This window comes from Rhinoderma darwinii, unplaced genomic scaffold (genome assembly GCF_050947455.1).
Source record: "Rhinoderma darwinii isolate aRhiDar2 unplaced genomic scaffold, aRhiDar2.hap1 Scaffold_114, whole genome shotgun sequence".
In the NCBI taxonomy this organism is placed as follows: domain Eukaryota; kingdom Metazoa; phylum Chordata; class Amphibia; order Anura; family Rhinodermatidae; genus Rhinoderma; species Rhinoderma darwinii.
The window spans coordinates 350,001-362,586 of record NW_027461951.1 but is presented as its reverse complement, the minus strand read 5'-3'; positions in this window follow the sequence as shown (position 1 = coordinate 362,586).

The following is a 12,586-nucleotide window of genomic DNA, read 5'->3' as shown; positions in this document are numbered from 1 at the left end:
CCTCAGATCGATCTGGCTCCCCGCGACCCGGCGGCGGAGGGACCACTCGCTCGGCAGTGCTTTGGAGCCCTGTCGGTTACGGCGAGCGCGTCTTCCTCCCACACCGTCCGGGTCTGTTTCGCCCCCGGCCACCTACGGCCGGTGTCCCAAAAAGCCCGGCGGTCCTGCTAAGGCGGGCGCCGGTACCTCTCGCTCCCGCGAGGTGCATTTGCTCAGTGCTGCTTCTATCACTCTAAAAGGCGTCCGAGAGTGCGCTGGTGTCGCCGGAGCCCGAGGCGCGAGAGAAAGCTTTAAACGACGGGGAGGCAGTGACCGCCCCCGTATGTCCGCTGCTCGCAAGGGCCTCTCTAGCCGAGGTGCTCCCAGGCGCACCCGCGCATGGGGCACGGTTGTTTCTCGCAAGTAGTCCAAAGCCGTCTTCCGCCTCGCCCGAGGCTGGAAGTGTCGGCGTGGCTCCCGCATGCAAGCCACACGCGGCTCCACGGTGGCTTCCCTCCCCCCCTCTCCGGAGGGGGCGGCCCCATCCCATGTGGAGCCGCTAAGCCGCCGGGAAAGCGGCCTCGGTTCCCCGTGGGCGACAAAGGCGTCCTCCTCGGCACTTTGCGAGCTGGGCCGCCGGAGAGAGCAGTTAACCCGGATTGTCGAGGTTGTCCGTTGCCTTTGTCCCATATTACCTAAGCCTGGTCCTTGTTACCTTACTGGTAAGGGTTAGGGACGCTGAGCGCGCTCCATCTTCTCGGCTCTATGTTGGGCTCTCTCTAAACAGGTCCTCGACTTAAGACCGACCGGTCTTCGTAGGCATCCTTCATCTCGGCAGGTTGCGAGCTGGGCCGCCGGTGAGAGCAGTTAACCCGGATTGTCGAGGTTGCCGTTGCCTTTGTCCCATATTACCTAAGCCTGGTCCTTGATACCTTACTGGTAAGGGTTAGGGACGATGAGCGCGCTCCATCTTCTCGGCTCTATGTTGGGCTCTCTCTAAACAGGTCCTCGACTTACGATGCTGCCCCGACCGACCGACCGGTCTTCGTAGGAGTCCTCCATCTCGGCAGGTTGCGAGCTGGGCCGCCGGTGAGAGCAGTTAACCCGGATTGTCGAGGTTGCCGTTGCCTTTGTCCCATATTACCTAAGCCTGGTCCTTGATACCTTACTGGTAAGGGTTAGGGACGATGAGCGCGCTCCATCTTCTCGGCTCTATGTTGGGCTCTCTCTAAACAGGTCCTCGACTTACGATTCTGCCCCGACCGACCGACCGGTCTTCGTAGGCGTCCTCCATCTCGGCAGGTTGCGAGCTGGGCCGCCGGTGAGAGCAGTTAACCCGGATTGTCGAGGTTGCCGTTGCCTTTGTCCCATATTACCTAAGCCTGGTCCTTGATACCTTACTGGTAAGGGTTAGGGACGATGAGCGCGCTCCATCTTCTCGGCTCTATGTTGGGCTCTCTCTAAACAGGTCCTCGACTTACGATTCTGCCCCGACCGACCGACCGGTCTTCGTAGGCTTCCTCCATCTCGGCAGGTTGCGAGCTGGGCCGCGGTGAGAGTATGTAGCCCGGACTGTCCTGAAGCGTCACAGTGGCATATTGAACACCCCGGTTGACTTACATTTATGTGGTCGCGAAACCTGGTTGCGGTCTCAGTGCCAATCTGCGTCCAACAACGGGGCTCTTGGTTGCTCTCTTTCCATGTGTCCTAGACTGTCTTCCGATGCCTTGGAAGGGTCGGTCGGTTGTTTGAAGGCATCCTCCTCCTCGGCAGGTTGAGAGCTGGCCCGCGGTGAGAGTATGTAGCCCGGACTGTCCTGAAGCATCACAGTGGCATATTGAACACCCCGGTTGACTTACATTTATGTGGTCGCGAAACCTGGTTGCGGTCTCAGTGCCAATCTGCGTCCAACAACGGGGCTCTTGGTTGCTCTCTTTCCATGTGTCCTAGACTGTCTTCCGATGCCTTGGAAGGGTCGGTCGGTTGTTTGAAGGCATCCTCCTCCTCGGCAGGTTGAGAGCTGGCCCGCGGTGAGAGTATGTAGCCCGGACTGTCCTGAAGCGTCACAGTGGCATATTGAACACCCCGGTTGACTTACATTTATGTGGTCGCGAAACCTGGTTGCGGTCTCAGTGCCAATCTGCGTCCAACAACGGGGCTCTTGGTTGCTCTCTTTCCATGGGTCCTCGACTGTCTTCCGATGCCTTGGAAGGGGGGTCGGTTGTTTGAAGGTGTCCTCCTGCTCGGCAGGTTTCGAGCTGGGCCGTCGGTGAGAGCAGGTAGCCGGGATTGTCCTGGGGCGCGTCGTAGCAGTTATGCCAACCCATGTCCTGCAGACCTGGGCCGCTTCCGAGCGGTGACCAGGTTGTACCGGTACCAAGTTGGCAGCCAGCTGCGACCTCCCGCGGGGCTCTTGGTTGACCTCTTCTCTGCAAAGGTCCTGGACTTTCTCTGCTGCCTTGGAAAGTCGTCTTGTCCCCCTGGCACTGCGAGGCCGCCCACCTCCCGAGCGCAATAAATGAAGGTAGTCTCAGCACTTCGATGGAAGGGGGGACTACCTGGTTGATCCTGCCAGTAGCATATGCTTGTCTCCAAGATTAAGCCATGCACGTGTAAGTACACACGGCCGGTACAGTGAAACTGCGAATGGCTCATTAAATCAGTTATGGTTCCTTTGATCGCTCCAACCGTTACTTGGATAACTGTGGTAATTCTAGAGCTAATACATGCCGACGAGCGCTGACCACCCGGAACGCGTGCATTTATAGGACCAAAACCAATCCGAGGGCTTGGGCGGTGGGGTCGGGCTCCGGCCCTCCCTACGCTCTCCCCGGCCGTTCTGGTGACTCTAGATAACCTCGGGCCGATCGCACGTCCCCATGACGGCGACGATACATTCGGACGTCTGCCCTATCAACTTTCGATGGTACTTTTTGCGCCTACCATGGTGACCACGGGTAACGGGGAATCAGGGTTCGATTCCGGAGAGGGAGCCTGAGAAACGGCTACCACATCCAAGGAAGGCAGCAGGCGCGCAAATTACCCACTCCCGACCCGGGGAGGTAGTGACAAAAAATAACAATACAGGACTCTTTCGAGGCTCTGTAATTGGAATGAGTACACTTTAAATCCTTTAACGAGGATCCATTGGAGGGCAAGACTGGTGCCAGCAGCCACGGGAAGAGGAGGAGTTTGTGTGTGCTGGTGTCAGAACAGGCTTGCTCCCTGAGGGGAGAGGTGTGTGAGCAGTGCGTGAGGTGCTTTCACATTTTGTAAGCCGAAAAACCCTTGCTGGATCCGGCTGGAGTTCCAGGCAGGGTCCCCACTCCTTTCCCAGGAGGAGTGGGGTCCTGGGGAGAGACCCCGGAGTCGGGGGTGAGTAAGGAGGAGGACACACTGGCCGCCGAAGCCGGGCGGGAGAGTGGCCGCAAGATGGAGGAGGCAGCCGGCATGCTACGACGGTCAGGGAGGATGTGCTTGAGGAGCGGCGGCTCCAATGAAGATTTGAGCCAGCACAGCCGCGGGGACGTGAAGGCTCTACTCGCCTTGGACACAGTGAGTCGCAGGGGCGGACATACCGCATGTGCAGCCGGTGCAGCTGCACAAGGGCCCCGCGTGGGAAGGGGGCCCGTTCCTCTGCTGGCCGACTCAGTTCTCAGCTGCGCGATGCTGAGGACTGAGACAGAGGCCCGTGGACCACTGGCGTAGCTATAGGGGTCGCAGCGGTCGCAATTGCGACCGGGCCCCGAAGCCAGGGGGGCCCACGGCCCCCCGCACCACATCAATAAAAAGTTACTATAGTAACTCGGGCCGCGGGCCCCTGTTACTATAGTAACATACTTTACTTACCTTCCTGGTTCCGGATCGCAGCGGAGGTCCTGACGTCAGGCGCTGTGCGCAGCACATGACGTCACAGCGCTATGCGCCGCGCACAGCATCGAGACGACAGAACTCCCGCCGCGGCCGAAGAGGAAGGTAAGATAGCCCTGACTGGCGGGGTCCGACTCCTGGGACCCGCCAATCAGCTGTTTTGAAGGGGCCGCAGCACTCGTACGAGAGCTGCTCCCCTTCATTCCTGTCACTTCATTCCGGTCACACTGTGAATCGGTTTCGGCGATTCACAGTGTGGGCGAGTAGTGAAATGAAGGGGAAGCAGCTCTCGTACGAGTGCTGCGGCCCCTTCAAAACAGCTGATTTGCGGGTCCCGGGCGACACATCAGCTATTGATGGCCTATCCTGAGGATAGGCCATCAATGTTTAGGGACTGCACAACCCCTAAGCCTACGATGTAGCAGGCTTAGGGGGCCCATGAGACAGGATCACAGATTGTGTGATGCTGTCTGCTGGGCCCTGTATCTAAGCCAATCACATGGTAGGCTTAGATACATGGCCCATGCGTGATCCTGTCTGCTGGGCCCTGTATCTAAGCCTACCACACTGTAGGTTTAGATACAGGGCCCCAGCACACAGTAATCTTATACTGTATAAGATTACTGTCTGCTGGACCCTGTATCTAAGCCTACCTTGTGGTAGGCTTAGATACAGGGTCCCACAGACAGTATCACACATGGGCCCTGTATCTAAGCCTTAGGGTATGTGCACAGACACTAATTACGTCCGTAAGTGACGGATGTATTTCGGCCGCAAGTACCGGACCGAACACACTGCAGGGAGCCGGGCTCCTAGCGTCGTACTTATGTACGACGCTAGGAGTCCCTGCCTCGCTGTGGGACAACTGTCCTGTACTGTAATCATGTTTTCAGTACCGGACAGTTGTCCGGCAGCGAGGCAGGGACTCCTAGCGTCGTACATAACTATGATGCTAGGAGCCCGGCTCCCTGCAGTGTGTTCGGTCCGGTACTTGCGGCCGAAATACGTCCGTCAATTCCGGACGTAATTAGTGTGTGTGCACATACCCTAACACATGTGTTACTAATCATTTTTTGTGTGTTTTCTTACAGGTTCGGTCGTTGGACTACGGCGGATTCCAGGACTACTTCGATGACAGCTTTTTTTTTTATTAATAAAATGGTTAATGAGGGTTGTGTTTTTTTTTTTTATTTCAATAAAATATTTTTTCTATGTCTTTGTGGTTTTTTTTAAACTATATTACTACCGCCTTAGTAATGGCCGCCGGCTGATTGACAGCATCCATTGCTAAGGCAGGGCTTAGTGTTAGCCGGTGCAGAGGCTAACACTAACCCCCTTTATTACCCCGGTACCCACCGCCACCAGGGGTGCTGGGAAGAGCCGGGTACGATCCAGTACCTGACCATCTGTAGTGATGGTCGGCCACTGGGGTGGCCGCAGGCTGGTATTATCAGGAGGGGAAAGGCCAGATACAGTGGCCCTTCCTACCCTGGTGATGCTAGGCTGCTGCTGCTTTATTGTATCTGGCTGGTTATGAAAATGGGGGGGACGCCACGTCATTTAAAAAATAATTGGAAAGAACGATGTCGGGTCCCCCCCAATTTTCATAACCAGCCAGATACAACACAGCAGCAGCAGGCAGCATTACAAGGGTGGGAAGGGCCACTGTTTTTGGCCTTCCCCAGCCTAATACTACCAGCCTGCGGCCACCCCGGTGCCTGCCCGTCACTACAGCTGGTCGGGTACTGGTTTGTACCCGGCTCTTCCCAGTACCCCTGGTGGCGGTGGGTACCGGGGTAATAATGGGGGTTAGTGTAGACTCTGCACCGGCTAACATTAAGCCTCGCCTTAGTAATGGAGGTTGTCAATCAGCCAGCGGCCATTACTAAGGCGGTGATAATAAAGTTTAAAAAGATACAAGCACATAGAAATTTTTTTTATTGAAATAAAAACACAACCCTCATTAACCATTTTATTGAGAATAAAAAAAACGCCGTCATTGAAGTCCTCGTATCCGAAGTCCAACAACCGAACCTGTAAAAAAAACACAAACACACAAAAATAATCAGTAACACATAAAGAAGCAAAATTATTATTCTTACCTTTCCTGGGTCCAGCGCTGGAGCCGCAATGTCAGCGAGCTGGGCCCTGTATCTAATCCTATCATGTGTGATACAGTCTGCTGAGCTGTGTATCTAATCCAATCATGTATGATACTGTGCTGGGCCCTATATCTAATCCGATCATGTGTGATACTGTCTGCTGAGCCACTGTATCTAATCCTATCATGTGTGATACTGTCTGCTGAGCCACTGTATCTAATCCTATAATGTGTGGTACTGTCTGCTGAGCCACTGTATCTAATCCTATCATGTGTGATACTGTCTGCTGAGCCACTGTATCTAATCCTATCATGTGTGGTACTGTCTGCTGAGCCACTGTATCTAATCCTATCATGTGTGGTACTGTCTGCTGAGCCACTGTATCTAATCCTATCATGTGTGATACTGTCTGCTGGGCCACTGTATCTAATCCTATCATGTGTGATACTGTCTGCTGAGCTGTGTATCTAATCCTATCATGTGTGATACTGCCTTCTGAGCCACTGTATCTAATCCTATCATGTGTGATACTGTCTGCTCAGCCACTGTATCTAATCCTATCCATAGTTTATAGGGTCGTAGTGCTATAGATATGCTATGCTGTCTCCTATACACACACTTTTTTTTGGGGCGGACACATATGTATTGGGGCTATTTCCCGGACATTTTAAGCCCTGAGGGTATGTTCACACGGCAGCGTCTGTTACGGCTGAAATTACTGTGCTGTTTTCAGGAGAAAACAGCACCGTAATTTCAGCCGTAATGGCATGTGCAGGCGTCTTTTGCTGCGTCCACTACGGAAGTAATTGAAGCTGGTTTTCCATGGAGTCCATGGAAAACGGCTCCATTTACATCTGAAGAAGTGACAGGCAGTTTTTTACGCGCCGCCTTTCGACAGCGGCGCGTAAAAAAAAATGACCATCGGCACAGAACATCGTAAGACCCATTCAAATGAATGGGCAGATGTTTTCCGACGCTTTTGAGCCGCATTTTCGGATGTAATTCAATGCTAAAACGCCCAAATTACGTCCGTAAATAGTGTGTGTGTGAACCCAGCCTTAGTGACGCCCCGGCTGCTAGTGCTGCATTGTTGGGTCACTTAGGAGACCCAGCGATGCAGCTGAAAGCGGACCGTCGGCCATGAGAAGTTTGCGGGGTGGGGGGGGGGGGGGGGCCCTGGCACATTATCTGCACAGGGGCCTTTTGCAGTCTGTGTCCGCCACTGGTGAGTCGGACTGGAGGAAGGACGGAGAGGCCCGCAGCGGCAGCCGGCGCAATGGCGGGAGCCGCTGCGGGAGTAAAGCTTGCGGCGGTGGATGCCGCCGGTGAAAGGAGTGACAAGGGAGAGAGCGGACGAGAGGTGCCGGGTATGTCAGAGACTGCCTGGTGCTCCGTGGTGTCGCACGGGGCAATAGGCGAAATCCTGGATATGGAGGACCTCGAGTACCGGCTCGAGGACTGGCCGGTATTAGCCCCAAGGGAGCCGCAACAGCAGTTCCGGCAAAGGGTAACGGCAGTTACGAGCCTGTACATGGCTTCAGAGGAGGAGAGACTGGCCCTGAAGCAGTCTCTTGCTGATCAACGGTATCGCGCGGATCACTGTTCAAAGAATAAAAGACCGGCAATTTCAAAGAAGATAAAGGAGCTGAAGGAGCGTATAAGCTTCCTGGAGACCAGGCTGGACTTGATTTTGCAGTCCTCGGGGAGTTTTCGCCAGAGACTGTTAAGATGGAAAAAGTCTCTGGGGAAAAGAGCATTGGAACAGGGCCAGGAATCGGCCCAGGAATCGGCCCAAGATGCAGGCCAAGAGGCAAGCGAGGAGTTAATCCCTGAGTCGGCCTCAATCAAGCAGGGAGGAAGTGAGGCACAGGTGTCTGAGTGCAGCCAGGTATCAGAGGGCAGCCTCCCTTGTGCACAGCGGGAGCGTGCTGTGAAGCCTGAATTGAAAGTGCAAGATGGAGCGAGGCACCGACCATCGGGTGTCCTCATGTCGCTGAGCAGTTCCGAGGGCTCAGGGGAATCGTGGTCGGAGTCGGAGGAGACCGGACGCAGTGGCGGTCCCGGGGGACTCCTGACGGCCAGGACTAGGCAGGTGCGGTCCCCACCGGTGAACTTCGGGGATTTCACATTCGGAGGGGATCCGGTGTCGGACGACCTGTCTAGCAAGGCCGAAAGGAGAAGGAGGCGGAAGGCAGAGAAGGCAGGTAAGACTCCAATCATGGAGGAGCGTCTTGTGTTTGTACCCCTTTGTAAGCCCGACGTACTCCCTGTCCCCCGGGATGCCATTGCAAACCCCTCTGGTCAGCCCACTCCTGATCCTGCAGTGGATCGGGGGTCTGACGGAGGGGAGATTATGTGTAGCCCTCCCGCTGGGCAGGTTCCGAAGATCAGTGGCACTGCTGCCGCCAGATCTAGTGGCGGTAGCAGTGCGGTGGCGAGACTGGCTGAGAGGCCGGACAGTTTGGTGGCAAATAAGAACGTAGTGCTCGGTCCCAAGCAGTTGGGCACGGGCGCTATGTGTATCCCCTTGGGGGAGAACAAGTTGGTGCCCAGAGTGGTGCTTTCCCCTGCAAAGTTGCGCCCGGTGGAGGAGGAAGCAACCAGGGAAACAAATTTTGACATTATGGCTGGCTCAGCAAGGGTGAAAGAGTCCTGCAGGCAGGAAAACGCGCCTGCAGGGAAAAACGCATGCAAAAACGCATGTGGTGTGAATGGGGGTGAAAAAAGTGAAAATTCAATTGTGATGGAAGATGGTGGGGGGAATGTTTCTGGGGAAGAAATAAAGGTGGGAGAGGGGTTGGGAGATGTAAATGGTGTAAATGGTGTGGATGGGGGTGTAAATGGTGTGGATGGGGGTGTAAATTGGGGTATGATTTTGAATGGGGGTGAGGAGCATATGGAATTACAGGAGGTGGATGCAGCTCCCGGAGATGGCCCGGAAGGGGGATTGATGGAGGTTAGCCCAAGGGGGGGCTCACTGGAAAGTGGGGCGCCTGTTGTCAAAGTGTCTACTGGGGCTCCGGGAGCTGTACAGGTGGGAAGGTCCTATGCTGCAGCCGCAGCGGGCCCGAGTGCCCCTTTGTCCGCGGGTGCCGTGCATGGTAACTTGCAACGGCGCCTTGCGGAGGCCCTAAGGAGAGGCGAGAGCTCTGTCCAAATAGGGGGTGAGCAGGTTGACCTGTCTTTCTGGTACGAGAAGTACGGACAGGCTGCCTTCCGAGAAAACCAAGGGAAGGGACCACCAGTGTTGTCTCTTCCGACAGGGGGACCCGGGGGTGTCCGCAGGAATGTGGCCCGTCTCCGGTTGGTCGGTAAGGAAGCTAGCCCCCCAAGATCTAGGGTTGTGGAGCTGCTCCTGGAGATGGGATTTAGGGCTAATGATATCTATGCCCTGATCCATCCCTACGGCACCTCGGTGTTCGATGTCAGCTTCATGACGGCAGAGGGGTTGGAATCCTTCTGGTCCCGTCATGAGCTGGCACGGGCATTGCCCCAGTGGCAGGGTTTCGCCGTTCAGGCCGTTTCAAGGCAGAGTGAGGTCATCAAGAGAGTGACCATTTTGACTAGTAATGAGTCACTCTCTTGCATTGATATAATGACCTGGGTGGAGAGGTATGGCGAGGTCAAAGGAATGCCCCAAAAAAATCGGGACGAGCACGGGATTTGGTCTGGTGCCTGGACCTTTTCCGTGAAGTTAAAGGTCCAGGGGAACTCGGTGTCCCACATGCCCTCCTCTGCTTTCTTGGGGAGGGACAGGATCCTGGTCTTTTACCAGGGGCAGCCGAAGGTCTGTCACAAGTGCGGCAGCCCCACACACTTTAGCGCACAGTGTAAGGAGAGGAGGTGTGCGCTGTGTGGGGCTTTGGGCCATCTTGCCGCCACTTGTAAGGACATTAGGTGTAACCTGTGCGGTGACCTAGGTCACCCCTTTAGCCGCTGTCCGCGCTCCTTCGCCAACCTGGTCTTCAACCCGGTGGCGCCTAGCCTTGCCAGTGGTAGTGGTCGTGGTGATGGTGTCGCTGGGGAGGGGGCTGGGGAGGATGGAGGGGTGATAGGGTCGAGGAAGGTAAGGACCCTGCCTCCTTCTAAAACGAAGAGGCAGGAGTGCCGCCGACTTGAGAGGGAGCAGGGGGGGCCCCAAAGCCATGGGGTTCAGTCTGCCGTCCCTCAGGAGGCTGGTATGTCTGCGGAGGCCCTTGGGGACGGTGGGGTAGAGGAAGAGATCAGGAGACTGGTGAGGAGGAGAGGAGAAGCCCCCTCTAGTGGGTCCTCGTACTATGGAAGTTTGGACGAGGACGAAGTGAGGGGGCAAGACAAAAGAGAGGACACTGGTAGGAAGACCCTATGCAAGACCAGGGCTCCTAAATTAAAAACATCCAAGACCGGCCAGATCCCAAAGGAGGGCTTGACTGGCTCCCCCCTGATAGGGCTCTCCAACCGGTACCAAGCCCTTCGGGAGGACATCTCCTCCTCTTCGGAAGAAGAGGAGGGCGGGGGTGAGGTATCGGTGCGAAGGTCAGGTCCTTCGGGAGGTGCTGGACCCTCGAACCAGGTAGTAGGCCAAATGCCTGGGGAGGGGGTTGTCACGGCACTAGTGGACAAAGGGGGGGGTGGGGAAACGGGGATGGTGGCGGGGGTGGTGGCGGGGGATGGGAGTGTAAATATTGTTTGTAATGTTGTGGACTCACTCTCTCCTCTTTTGGTTCCAGAGGTGAAAGACTTGGCTAAGGATATGGATCTCTCGGGTGTAAGTCTCAAGAGAGGCAACGAAGATTCCCCGGACCCAGATAGCGACGGGCTAACTGGGGGAGGGAAGAAGCTAGCGGTCGAACTCGATCACTCTTGATGGCGGTACCTACTCCGTTGACCCTGGCGAGTATTAATGTCGCCAGCATTAGGTCAGATGCGGCCAGATTCACGGCCTTTGATTTTCTCGGCCGGGTTGAGGCCGATGTTTTATTTTTGCAGGAGACCAGGGTGCCAGACCTGGCATCAGTGCATAAGGCCAGAAGGGAGTGGAGGCACGGGCCATCTTACTGGTCTCTTGCGGCCGAGCCGTATAGCGGAGTGGCTGTCCTTTTCAGGACAACAGAGGTAAAATGCCGACGAGTGATCGAGGTAGAAATGGGGAGGTGTCTGGTCTTGGACGTCTTCATGAAGGGGCAAGAGCTTAGGCTCATAAACATCTACGGTCCGCAAACCAAGTGGGACCGCAAATGCCTCTTTATGAAGATCAAGCCTTTTCTTTTTACCAGCCGTCAGGTGGTCTTTGGAGGAGACTTCAACACAGTTGTGAGGCAGAAGGACCGGAGGGGCTCCAAAGACAGGCTGGGTTATGACAGCGTCGCTTTAAATAGCATAGTTAGTGAGGCTCGTCTGGAGGATGTCCACATCAGGCACACCCCGGACCACAGTGGTTACACATACCATAGGGGTAGTCAGATTAGATCTAGAATAGACAGGTTTTATTTGAAGGGGGAGGCTGTCTTCTCGCCACTTGTGGTTGAGGAGGTAGAATTCTCCGATCACTGTTTAATTGTTTTTTCTTTGAACGTTGCAGAGACCCATCGGATGGGAAGGGGCTTTTGGAGATTGAATTCGGCACTCCTGGAAGAAGCGGAAGTCAGACAGTCCTTCGAGGATTTTCTGCAGAGCCAGGTACCTCTTTTGGGCCTTTGTAACAGTAAGTCAGAGTGGTGGGAGATGCTCAAGAAACGTGCGGCAAAATTCTTCCGCCAGCTTTCCAACTTTAGGAGCCTGGCCGGACACTGTCTGTACCAGGACCTAAGAAGGAAACTCGAGCAGCTTGTCTCGACAGGAGGTAGCCGCAAGGATATCTCCTGTGTGAAGTCCTTGCTTAAGAGGTGTCAGTATGATAGGCACACGTCCTTGGTTTTTGAGAGGGACTTCGGGAGGTATCGCTCGCCCGACCCTTACAAAAACTGTAGGATGTCAGTGGATTGCAAATATGTGGCAGGACTGATTGATAGTACGGGATCCCTGAACAGGTCCAAATCAGGGATCCTGGAGGTGGTCAGATCTTTCTACTCACACCTCTTGAGTAGGAAGGAACTAGATCGAGACAAAATGTCGGCTTTCCTGGCTGAAACCATTCCGGAGCCAAGGATAAGCCCCTCTCTTGGCGTTTTGACAGAGGAAATCAAGGAAGAGGAAGTAAAGAGGGCGATTGAAGGGTTAGCTCTTAAGAAATCGCCGGGACCGGATGGCTTAACGTCCGAGTTCTATAAGACCTTTGGGGAAGCTTTGATTCCCCTCTTGACTGGGGTTTTAAATGAGTGCCTATCCTCGGGCGCTCTGCCAAAGTCAATGGGTAGGTCAGCCTTGATCCTGCTGTCAAAGGGTAAAGATCCGTCCCGTATTGAGAACTGGCGTCCCATAGCGCTTCTCAATACGGACCGGAAGATTCTGGCAAAAGTACTGTTTAACAGGTTGGTCGAGTTTGCACCACAGCTCCTCTCGGGAGTCCAGCACTGCACTGTCCCAGGTCGAAGCACCTTTAGTGCTGTCCTGGGTGTCAGGGAGGCGGTGGAACAGGGCAGAGCTGGGCACTGGAAGGGGTACATGCTGTCTTTGGATCAGGCAAAAGCGTTTGACAGAGTTGATCATGAGTATCT